This window comes from Lutra lutra, chromosome 6 (genome assembly GCF_902655055.1).
Source record: "Lutra lutra chromosome 6, mLutLut1.2, whole genome shotgun sequence".
In the NCBI taxonomy this organism is placed as follows: Eukaryota; Metazoa; Chordata; class Mammalia; order Carnivora; family Mustelidae; genus Lutra; species Lutra lutra.
The window spans coordinates 11,294,591-11,306,873 of record NC_062283.1 but is presented as its reverse complement, the minus strand read 5'-3'; the positions used below and the strand labels follow the sequence as shown (position 1 = coordinate 11,306,873).

The 12,283-nt window shown below is 44.1% G+C and overlaps 1 protein-coding gene across 10 annotated transcripts in view; it reads right to left on the bottom strand.

Annotated features, from left to right (window-relative positions):
- Positions 1-12,283, bottom strand: part of ATXN1 (ataxin 1) — a 411,273-nt gene that overhangs the window by 297,702 nt on the left and 101,288 nt on the right. For all 10 annotated transcript variants that reach the window (XM_047735220.1, XM_047735223.1, XM_047735229.1 and 7 more), the window contains one exon: positions 7,874-7,995. The gene's annotated coding sequence lies outside the window, so the exon portion shown is untranslated. The remainder of the gene's footprint in view (positions 1-7,873; positions 7,996-12,283) is intronic.

Genomic DNA, 12,283 nt, shown 5'->3' with positions numbered 1-12,283 from the left:
TTAAACCCATTGTTTTCCCCTGTAAAATGGAACTAACTATGTTACGGAGGGTTGTAAAGCACCGCTCAGACACTGGGGTAAGGTAGCTTACTCAACTCATAGTCCACGCTAATTATTATTATTATTATTATTATTACTATTATTATCACAGCAACCTTGTCCCTCCCAACCCTTCATCGTTCTAGCTCATGCACCTCGCACTGGATCCAAGCCAGCCCACGACGTGCCTCAGACACAGAACATCCTCTTCCTTCTCCTCACCTTCGTTCCCTCGTCCTCCTGCCATGTGGGATCCTGTCCATACTTCAAAATCGAGCTCAGACCGCCTCTTCCACGTCCTCTCCACTTCATAATTAAACCAACTATCTCCTTCCTTTAGCGTTCCCACAGCACCTTCTCACCCTCCCTGATTGGGCTCGCTCCTATATTTTACCTTCCCTCACAGAGTAAAAGCTCATAAATTCAGTTTGAAGGAAGGCACCAAGAATAAAGGCTGGAAAGTTTTTGTTACAAACTGAGTAGCTGTCTAACTGAACACCACGAAAGTAACATGACCATAAGAGCTAACTTTTGTTTGTTTGTTTGTTTGTTTAAGCTTTATGGGCATGAAGTCATTTAGGTTTTACAGCTCTGATAGATGCTGTTTTAATTCTCCTATGCCATGGGTAGATAAACTGAGGCCCAAAGAGTTTTAATTTGCTCAGTGTTGCACAGCTATCGAGAGGCACATCTGTACTCAAACCCAGGAAATTTGCCTCAAGAACCTATGCTCTTAAACAGTACATTACATTGTTTTCCAACAGTGGTAGAGCAATGGATTGTGTACTGCTAAAAGCAAAACAAAACAAAAACAAAAACAAAAAACAAAAAAAAACCTACGAGGACAGTGATCAGTTTTCTTGGGGCTGGATTTTCAAACTTCTGAGCTCCATCAAGGAAATCTGCTCTATATCGAGATCCTTCAAGTCTCACGAAGAGCTGTCTTCCCCTTCGCACCTTCCTCATTGAGGCTACCTGTGCTGAGAGACCTTTCTGCTGGTGCTGACGCCAGGCAGCCTTCGATCTGTTGTAGCCACAGTCTATGTGGTCTGGGGAGGTCAGTTCAAGATAAGCACCTACTGCATCGGGAAGCACCCCAAGCTGTAATGAAAACTGCTTTCATTACAGCTAAAGAACGAGAATTAGGTAAAGGTGAAATCATTTCACCTTAGCCATGGTGTGTCTGTGTGTCTGTGTGTGTATTTTTTTTAAATGAAACTACTTGACATACATTGATGGCTTCAAGTATACATATTTCCTGCTGGATCTTCTCCAAAGTCAAATGGCCAGGCTTTTCAATAAATGCAAGGCTCAGAACAGAAAAATAATAAATTCAGCAAAGGTTCTTCACTGTGCAAAACAGACAAAGATCAGCTTCCGTGAGATGCTACCAAGTGATGGGGTATTTAAGGTTTCCGAGTTAGTAATCCATCAGTACATGTGGACTGACCAATTTCTTAATCTGTTACTCTAACAGTGGTTCAACTTTTGTCATAATTTTACAGGCAAGCAAACTGAAGGCTGGGTAAGGATATCATGCAGGGAAAGTGGCAAATCGTAACTTGAAATGATCTATTTCAACTTACTGACTCTAACTAGAGCATTAATAGGAAAAATATAGTAGATACATATAATATACATTATAGAATAATATATACTATTAAATAGCCTTTCCCTAATGTCAAAATATTGTTTCAAAGGATGCGTGACATGCCTCACACATTGATCTCCATTAAATACCATTCTGAATTTCTTGCTCACAAGTGCAAATGATGATTTTTTTAGTGGCATTTTTAACATGTGATATTAAAAAACCTCCTCCTCCTCCCTTTGGAAAGGAACTTTTGAGGATGCCAAATTAATTTTGGAGATGACTTTTCATTTTGTTTAAGCCAAGATATTTTTTTTCTCCTTTGCAATTTTAACCAAACAGAATTCTTAGAAATGAAAAAATAGTAACAAGTATATTTCTAGAGTAGAATAGCCTTTCAGAACTGAAAATGTTACATCAATCCTTTAATGTTACCCAGTCTTGGCTTTTTAAATTCCCTTAAGAAAAAAATACCACATATCCCTATTATGTTGCCAACACTGGATGTGTCATTTTGGTGGATTTCTGATTTGGCCATAAAACAGTTTAAAAAGCAATTTCTAGTCATTTCACAAATATGGCTTCTGAGAAGCTGAACTGATTCTACCTGATGTTAGAGTTTTCAGATACCAAAGATTCACCCTCCACCTTTGCTTAAAGTGCTTGGATGTGGAGCCCAGCTGCCTTTGTAAAAATTGTTTCACCCAAAGCATCAACTTTGGGTCATTTTTACCGTATGGTAATTCACACTGAGCATATAGGAAATGTGAAATCTTACCTGAAGGATTACTTTTATATTTCCAAATGAGTTCTTTCTTTCTACCTTTTGTAAATATTTATTAAGCTGTATTATATGGAGGAATGGGTTTACCACTTAGAAGACAAGGTTTAAAATAAACCAGTCCCCACCCTCATGGGTCATCCACAGAGAAGGCTGCATCACCAAAGATCTGTGACCCACAGACTAACACAGGAGGAGGTGGGGGGTGTTCCCAGTAGGCATCAATGAATGAGAAGTTCACTGGGTGGAGAAACAGAATTTCATGCAGAAGAATCAACATGAAAGAAGGCATGGTCGCTAAAGAACACAGTGTATGGAGAAAGGGAAGAAGTGTCCTGTGGGGAGATGGGAGGGAGAGATGAGATTTCAGTGGTGAGTCGATAATGAATTCCTAGGGATGCTGAATGTCGTGCAATGGAGTTACCATTTTATCTTGCAGGGAAAGGGAAGCTAACAAAATCCTTTGAATTTTTTTCTTCCACTTCATCATAGTCATTCATTCCTCTGGAAAATACCAGAAGACTATCATTCTTAAAGAAAGTACCAACTGCTCTAAACATCTTCATTTTTGCTCTATTTACTCCAACTCTTTGTAGACACGCACACATTTTCATCATGACTTTGTAATCGATGTGTACCGATGGGTGATCCATCACAGGCGCAGTTTTGAAGGATGTATTTGAGGCTTCCATTGTGTTACAAAGACTGTTCCATACTTCACGGGCCACTGAGCGTTTTTAGGAATGGGAGTAATTCGATCAGACCCTTTCTTTGGGAAGACCGTTCTCAAAATCCTAGGGTGAATGGAATGCCAGAAGGACAGACTTACGGCAGTAGTACTCTTTGGGAAGCGGCTGTGGTACTCAGGCAAATGATGCTAACCACAGAAGCAGACCAAGGGCGGGGGAATGGAGCAGAGTGCTAGACCATGAAATAAACAAGAGGCAAAGTCCAGCACGTGGTCAAGGGGTGAAGCACAGGAAGAGAAGATGGTGTCCAGCATCCATGACTGGCTGGCGGCTAATCCTGTTTCTCTAGACAAGGAACCCATAAAGGGAGTCAGGGCAGTGACAGGAGGAGATGTAGACTCAAGTCGGAGGCAACTATGATTAACCCAGTTGGAACCATCCGGAAGGGAAGACGGAAGCCAGTGATCTTAAGCTCCGGAGAGGAAGAGAGAGCCATGATCATCATGAGAGCGGAACTGGTAATGATGCCGGGATGTGATGATGATGTCTTCGGGGAAAGCATGTGTAGTAAAGAGCTCCGGTGAGCTCCTTCCTGTTTTCCCTCCAACCATGTGCCCACATGGCAGTTTAATCCTAATTTCTTTTGATGCACAGCAAACACCTCCTTTCAAAGCTTTCAAACTGTCACCAAGGAAGGGTACCTTCCAAGTTAATCACCATCTGTTTTGATGATGCCTATTATAAGACCATTCACTGCATTTCCTGAACTGGTGCGGTTTCACTCAGTTATACCCAGACACCCAGCTTCTCCAGGGGACTGATGCAATTAGCGCATGATAGTATGAGCAAGAGAAGCGAGTTGTAACACATTTCACAGAAGGCTTGCTGGGTACTGCTTTACAGAGCGTCAGCTTAGGGACATGAAGTGTATCTAACTTCTCTAAGCTAGAAAGCCTTTCAAGAGCTTTCCAACGATGGTCTTCAGGGAGGGTACCAAACTGCCTCTTTTCCTATGTCTACCTGCCTTCCAAAAGCAGCGCCCATGAATTAGGAAACCATTTGGAAACCCTGCAGCTCTCGAGAATGCTTCACGGTAAACAACGCGAGGAATGCAGTCAAATGTTCTGTTAAAACCAGCTCTTCATCTTCCCAACCACAAATGACTACTCATAAGGAAATATCCCATGCATTGCTGAAGACCTCCAAAACAGCGATGTCTTTGGTATTTCACTAAAATCATATGTTTTACAATTTCTTTAATTTCATCCCTAGGTATTCCTCCACCTTGAAACCTTTAATGAAGGCTCAGGGCACTGATGGCAACAACTGCACATTTCCCTTGCATGACTGACAGCCTATGCACCTGCCTCCTGCATCACAAACACAGCCCACGCCCCATCCCCACTGGAAGGGGGGCCATCCAGAGAAAGTCTAATCAGGTTTCAATGAAGCACCATGTGCAAAAGCCTCTTTTGCTCTTAATGCTGCTTTGGAAACCTGTGCTTTCTTTTCCTCCCTTAGCTGAGAATGAGGGGGAAAAAAAACCATTTCCCAATCCGTTCTACCTTCCCACTCCCCAATGCTCTGATCGCCAAGATTAGACGGATGCCCAGGAGAAGATGCTTCCCATCCCTTGCCTGAATGTGCCTTTTAACACAAACTTTATTCAAGAGCGACACAACTTGAGTGAAACTGTGACTAAGCGAGAGTGAAAACGAAGAAAAGTTGCAAAAAAAAAAAAAAAAAGCCTTCACGCAGGCGGTGGTGGCTGTCGTGACAGCTAATAAATTTCCCAATGCACCCACTCGTTCCCTTATAGGCCGGCGAGACTTCTCTGGGTTCTTTGGGCTGGCTTCCGTCAGATCTCCTCCCTGGGTGGCACCTGCCAGTGAGGGCATCACGAGCTGCACTAGGAGCAATGCCACCCAGCAAGGCTTGGCTTGCTCTTGCTGGACGCAAGTGGAGGAGGTGGGGAAGGGGCCTGGGGTGACCACTGCAGGCTGTTGTCATCAGACTGAAATCTCGAATCTGCTACTCACACTGAGGACACTTTGATGTGCGTCCACTGCAGCTGAACTTCATCCGTGTTCCTGCGGGATGGCTCTCCCGCCGCTGAAATTGACGACCCCCGAGCCCCAACAGCTGAAAGAAACAGCATTCGAGATAAACTACCAAGGGCAGCGGGTGTGGCCTCGGGATCCGAGGATGAAGCGACTGGGTTCCCACGGCACTGCTCCTACCTCAGATCGCCTACTGTCCTGACGCCCCGGTCCCTCTCCCCGCAGCTGACATGACTGCTGGGCTGTACGCAGCAGGAGCCAGGCCACTAATAGGGGACAGTCAGAGCCACCGGTTGAAGAGAAGGGACATCAAAAGGTTTCCAGAACAGCCTCTGACCAAGGGGACTTTACACCTTTGGACAAAACGGGGTTTTTCCGGGTTCAGAGAACATGCAGACCTCACATCCCGCAAAGGCTAAAAGCTGCTGAAGGATAAAGGCAACCCTCATGGCTGGGGTCATGTTGATTTGGGCTCAAATCAACAAGCAAATACTTCCTGGGCACCTACCATGTGCTCAGATCTAGACCTGACGCAGCAGGTACGGAGGCCCAGAGGATGAGCAAGTAGACGCTGGCCGCTGTCCACAAACCTCAGTGTGCGGAAGAGTTCTCTGCGGTGAGTCTCTCGGGCTTTACATCCCCAGAAATTCTGACTCACTGAACCTAGTGTTGCTGAATCTGCAACTTTAAGACACATGCCCAGGTGGCTCTTGCTGCAGGAGACCCCGGGGCTAGACCACCCTGGAGAAACATGGGGCCATGATCTGATCCCTGCCTTCAGGAAGTCTGCAACCCAGACAGGTTGATAACAAACCCCCACAAGGCGCTACACAGCCATAGATTTTTTTTTTTTTAATGATGCATTTTTTTTTTAAAGTTTATTTGTCAGAGAGAGCACAAAGGAGGAGCAGCAGGCGGAGAAGCAGGCTCCCTGTGGAGCAAGGGGCCCAATGCGGGATCATGATCTGAGCTGAAGTCAGATGCTTAACCAACGGAGCCATGCAGGCACCCCACAGGATGCATGTTCTAAGTGTTACAGGAGTTCACAGAGGCCCGAGCATGCCAGGAAGACTTGGTGGGTGAGCTGGGCTCGGAGGTCAGGCAGGACCTGCACAGAGACAGCCTCATGCAATCATCTTAAATCAAACCTCCCGACTCAGTGTGACAAGGGGGCCGTGGCGGGCAGCATTAGTGAAGATCAAGGCGGGAGTTGGAAGACTGCCACCAGACAGGTAAACGGGCTTCGTGTGCTGAGGGCAGGGAGGGGACCGTCACCAGGAGAACCATAACACTGGCATTTCCCGAGAACACCACGTTCGCCTTTTCATTCCACCGCATTCATGTGGTTTCCTGAAGTTCGTAATTTAACATTTGTGAGAGAAAAAAAAATGCTGTCACGAAACCCAAATAATGCACTGCTCCGAGGCAGCCAGCCAGCTGCCAACAAGAGTGACATCTGAGCATCATTTAAAGTGTCATTCATAGCTCTGCCGCGGAAAAGGGATATTTAGTAAGAAAGAAAAATAATAAATTCTGTTCAATGTTTAAAAAAAAAAAAAAAGGTTGGGGCTCCCCAAGGGACTGGCAGATAACCCAGAAGACAGTGACAGCCAAACAGAGAAGGAGGTGTGAGATCCCCAACGGAAAACTAAAGGACGATATTTATATTATATTGTATTCATGTAACAATGTGTCACGTTGTCTTTAATGCATTACTTTAATGCGTTACTAACCACAGACACCATAAGGCCTGTTTGATCAAAGGCCTGGTTCACAAGATCGCAGGGAGAAGAAAGGAGAAAGGACCCCACAGTGCCTGGCCCTTTTTCTCCACATTGGCCCATCCAATGAGCTTCCCTGCCCCAAGATGGCCCACCAAGGGCTTACATCGATTGGGCTGAGCAAGAACCAAAGGGGATAATGATTTAATTAATTTCAGCAGTGTGAACTGTGGAATTTTTAGATTTGCAAGAGACCTTGGAGGTCACTGAGACACGCACTGGAGTTTTTTTAGAAGTGACCCATTCCCCAAGGATGAGTAAGTTGTCCGAGGTCCCCGAGATGGGTGGGGAGAACTGGCTTCCGTTTGAGGACTGTTTCTAAGAACTACAGTCCACTAGGCTGATCAAACTTGCTTGGAAATCCACAATATTTTGGTGTCCTGTATTGTTTGTTTCTTTATAGTTTGGAGCCCTGAATTCCACCTCCAGACCAAGGCCATCATGTGGGGCACCACGTGTAGTTAAAAGGTGCTCAATAAATGTAGGTTGAGTCAGACCTGGAAAACCCCAGGGCATCTCACCCTCCCCACCCTGATACTCCACTATGGGGTAAGAAATCTGCCATCAGATCGGCTCGACAGTCTCGTGTGTGACTAATCCCTTAGCTCTCAGCTAAAAGCGATATCTGGAAGACAAACTTTGCCGGTCATTTGTGTGTGCAGTTGTTTGGGATTCTTTTTTTCCCCCCCTCTGTTTTGGTCTTCCCTAACCACAACTGCATTGTACTGCAATGTCTGAAACAAACACACTAAGTAAATTTCATTGTTCTCTAGGCTCCCTGTTGCTTAGAACAACATTTTCTCAAACGACCTGTTGCATGCATGGGCTGTAGAGAAACAGCCAGACACTTGAATAAGAGGTCCCAAGACCCCAAATAGATGATGACTGATGAAACCTAGAGCTAGGAACGCCGAGTCCTCCAGAAGACTTACCCACGGCCGTTTGTGTTTCCAGACCGTCCGTGCAGGCTGAAGTCCACGCCTTCTTGCTCATGGTCTAGGGCAGCACTACTTTTGAGGCCTCAGAAAAAATGCTTTCATTCTGCTGCAGTATGCTACAGGAAAAGAAAACAAAACAAGTCAGAATGAAAAATGCCACTTCAAGCAGTTAGTTGATATTCAGGGGGAAATCCCTGGCTTCTCTCAGATGTATATTTTATAACCTCAAACAAGCATGTTAATTATCAGAACGAAGCTATCACACCACTGATCTACCTAGGGTGTCCTGAAATGCTGGGGGTGGGGTGGGGGGGTGGGAGGAGGGAGGAAGAAAGAAAACAGAGCACCTGCTGGGGTGGGAAGTATATCTTGAAAATCATGATCTATACCACCGGGGACATGCCTGCCAAATTCCAAGTTTACTAACTGAAATCAGTACACAGAGAAGGATCCATGATGTTTCATAATTAAAGATAACTGATGTGTAGCCACCAAGGGTAGGAAGTGGAGGATGTTTTGTTTCAAATTAAAGTTCATCTGATTCTGCCTCACTCGGTGACTACATGAACAATTAATTCCTTGAAAGCCTTCTGAAGTTATGACTTTATAGAAGACTCAACAGGTTTGAAAAGAACTTCAAATTAAAGATGAATTAAAGTTCATCTGATTCTGCCCATTAAAGTTCATCTGATTCTACTCACTGAGCTAATAGTAGTATCTTTAAATACCGGGCTGTTAGGATGGAACAAAAAAAAAAAAAGAGGCAGAGTTAGAAGGAGAAAATTTCCTATTTTGCACCACAAATAGGTCATTGACAGGTTTTCACTCTGACTTGATACATCTCCATAAAGAAGTGCCCCAGCCCAGTTGGGAGGCAGCGTTGACTTCGCACGCTGAATATGAGATGAATGGTTAAAATATGCACGCCTCTTTACCCCCACTCAGAGCAGCTGACAAAGCCTACACATTAGAACTGTGTACGACAAGGTGTCTCTGGAAAGTTCTCTTCTGCCTTGTGATGTTACAATGTTCCCTTGTCCTTGGGTGCTGTTCCAGCTTCTCCCGATGCTCCCACAAGTCCACCCCACTGTTTTGTGACAATGGCCATCTGGACCTGGAAATGAGCTTCAAATACGTCTGCAACCTTTTCTAGCCTTTTACGAGCTCTTCCTCGTCTGTTTTGAAAGCACGCTGCAAGATTGCCAACCTGCTCTTGCACTCCGATGACTGCATCCCGCATGGGATGCCAAACCCTCCGCATCTCCAAAGGTCCTGAGGCCACTGCCCGGTCACCATCCCATGACCCAGTTGTAAGAGACAGGATATACCTTCATGCCTCACTCGGTGACTACATGAACAATTAATTCCTTGAAAGCCTTCTGAAGTTATGACTTTATAGAAGACTCAACAGGTTTGAAAAGAACTTCTGGCGGGGAGGGGGTAATGTCTATCTGTGGTTATCTGCCGTGTAGGCACTCAGAACTTCCAAGGAGGAAGAGAAAGCTCCTCTTCACTAATGTTTAAACAAGTGAGTTGAGTTGAAGCCCATTATATTTTCAGTCTAGTTGGAAGAGCGACTGCCTGAAAATGGCAAAGTCTTTTTTATTTTCTTGATGCTATCAATACCCACCGAAAGTGGGTTTGTCACGATTTTATTAGTTTTCCCAGCAGCTTTCATGCAATGTAACCGAGCTCCCACTCGAATGTGTAACAGTAACATATTGCTACAAATCAACATAAGCCAGGAAGTTCAAAGCATGACAAACTGTCTTTATCTTACCGTTTGGGTAAGAACAGAATTTTAAAGGGAGGAGGAAGATGTAAGCGAGCCCACTGCACGTTCCTGGCTGATATTAATCTTCTTTTACTAAAAATAAATCACTGCCTTTCTTTCATTTGTTACCAGCTTTCTCCCTTGTTTTTTTTTCTTTTAAGATTTTATTTATTTATTTGACAGACAGAGATCACAAGCAGGCAGAGGAGCAGGCAGAGAGAGAGGAAGGCAAGCAGGCTCCCTGCTGAGCAGAGACCCTGGACCCTGGGATCATGACCCGAGGTGAAGGCAGAGGCTTAACCCACTGAGCCATCCAGGTGCCCCTCTCTCTTGATATGTTAACTGGGAGGGTCTCTGTCGTCTGGTTTACGATTCTTCCTCAAAGGAAGCTGCTGGCCCGGTGGGGCAGACAGCACACAACAAGTTAATCTGGGCCTGAAGCAGACCTAGGGTTTAATCACTCGTGCCTACTGACTCACTGAATGCCATGTATGGCATTGGTTCGAAGAGTTTACCAGAAGCTCAGTACCCTCCCGTGGTACTCGTTCTCCTTCTGTGCTGCTTTTGCCTAAAGAAAGACATTCATTTCTGGGTTAGATTTTGCCACCACATGGACCCATCTTATCTGGGAGAGGCAGAACGGCTCCCCGATGAGCTCAGGGCCCTTCCCCCGCAGCCAAAGCCAGGTGTCCAGAGGGGCAAGTCACACTGTTTGGAGAGGAGAAAAACAAAACAAAACAAAGCAAAACAAAAAAAGCAGGAGAAGCAAGGCCTGATCTAGACAAGATTTTCCATTTTTATCTCTGTAGATGTGAAGGAGTTGGACATGATTCATTTCAGGATTTAGCACTGACCCTCAATTACACAAAGTGCACCACGTAGGGGGCGGGTTTTGTCAAAAGAAGAACCACTGGACATTCTAATACACCTCGTTTTAAACAATAATTTCGATATCCTTTCCTCTTTCAGCCAACTTTTCAGCAGTGTTGCTAATAACCAAACAGACTTGAACTTAATCTCCTTTGCCTATCCATTCTTGTTCGCCAGTTGAAGCTCTAGAGACAAGACCAAAAGTCTAGAAAAAAAGAAAAGAACACCAGGGGATGAGAGCATTCACAGATCTGCCTGAACACGGGAAGTTATCTATATAAACGAGGATTCCAATCCAGATGATATCCTTATGGGGTCTGAAATCCAATAGGCATTTTTGTGATAATTTTCTGAAACACTTACAAATAAGCAACAGCAGCAGAGTGTATCAACACGATTCAGAAACAGTGCCTCAAAAGCCATGAGGTTTGTTGTTTTTTTTTTTATCTTTCTATTCATCTCAATTTTGCCACTAACTGGATTTTTCAATTTAAGCACCATCTCCTACGTAGAATTAGTTCCTTATCTATCAAATAAAGGGACATAAGTAAATATTCTCCATAATTAATTCCCAATTAGAATTCAAGCGGCTTTTCTACGTGTTTGAGTATACAGTATCAAATGAGATCTCTAAAACCACAATTGTATCTTATACGACTGTCAGGTACGTCACTGTTCTAAAATTCAACAATGAGATACAGCATAGAAAAAAAAAAAAAAAGAAAGAAACAGGTTCATTGTGAAACACCACTTCAGGGGGAAGTGGATGTTCTAGTCAATAAACAGGACCGGGAAAATCAGCTTTGTATTTGGAAAGAGCCAGATCCCCATCTTACACAATTCAGAAAATAAATTTTAATAAATTAAGTAATTAAAATATAAACATGTTTCCACAGACATACATATATAGGGTATTTATTATACATATATACATCATTTTATATAATTAAATACAGAAAAATAATTTTCTAATCACGAGAGGCCCTGTAGGCCACTGCAGAGACTTTGACTTTTACTCCAAGTGACCCAGGAAGACATTCAAAAACTGTGAATGAAGCGGTCTAATGATCTTCCTTATATTTGAAGGGATCATTCTGTCTGTTGTAAGGAACAAACCATAATGGGACAAGGCTGAAAGCAGGGAGAGCAGTTAGACGACTGCAAAAATTCACCCAACACACGGGTGAATGCGTGATACTGGGGGAGGGGGGAGGGAGAACTGGATATATTCTGCAGATCAAGTTGACAAGTGGTATAAGACAAAGAATCTATTTTGAAGGGCAAGTAAACAAGTGGTATAAGAGAAAGAAAAGTTAGGGAGGATCTGTTCAAGTTTTTGACCAGACCATCTCTAAGAATGGAGCTGCCATTCACTAGACCAGAAAAGATCATGGGAGAAGCAGGTGTGAGGCACTCCATTTTTGCATGTCAGATCTAAAGTGCCTAGTAGACATCCTGGGGAGAAACCGTGTAGACCGCAGGATATGTGTGATATCAAGTAGCCAGTAGGATGTGTAAGTTTGAAATTCACAGACATGTGGACGGAAGATACAAGTTAAAGCATGAGCTGACTGTCATAGGTGGTTCCCAAGATCCCACCTCTTGGTCTTCATGCCCTTGTATAGTCCTCTCCCCTTGTCTATAGACTAGATCGAGCCATTCTCGCATAGCAAGCAGAGGGCAGCAAAGGCAATGGGATGTCATTTCCAAGATTAAGTGACAAGACTGGCTTCCATCTTGGATGCTCCCAAACATTTTCT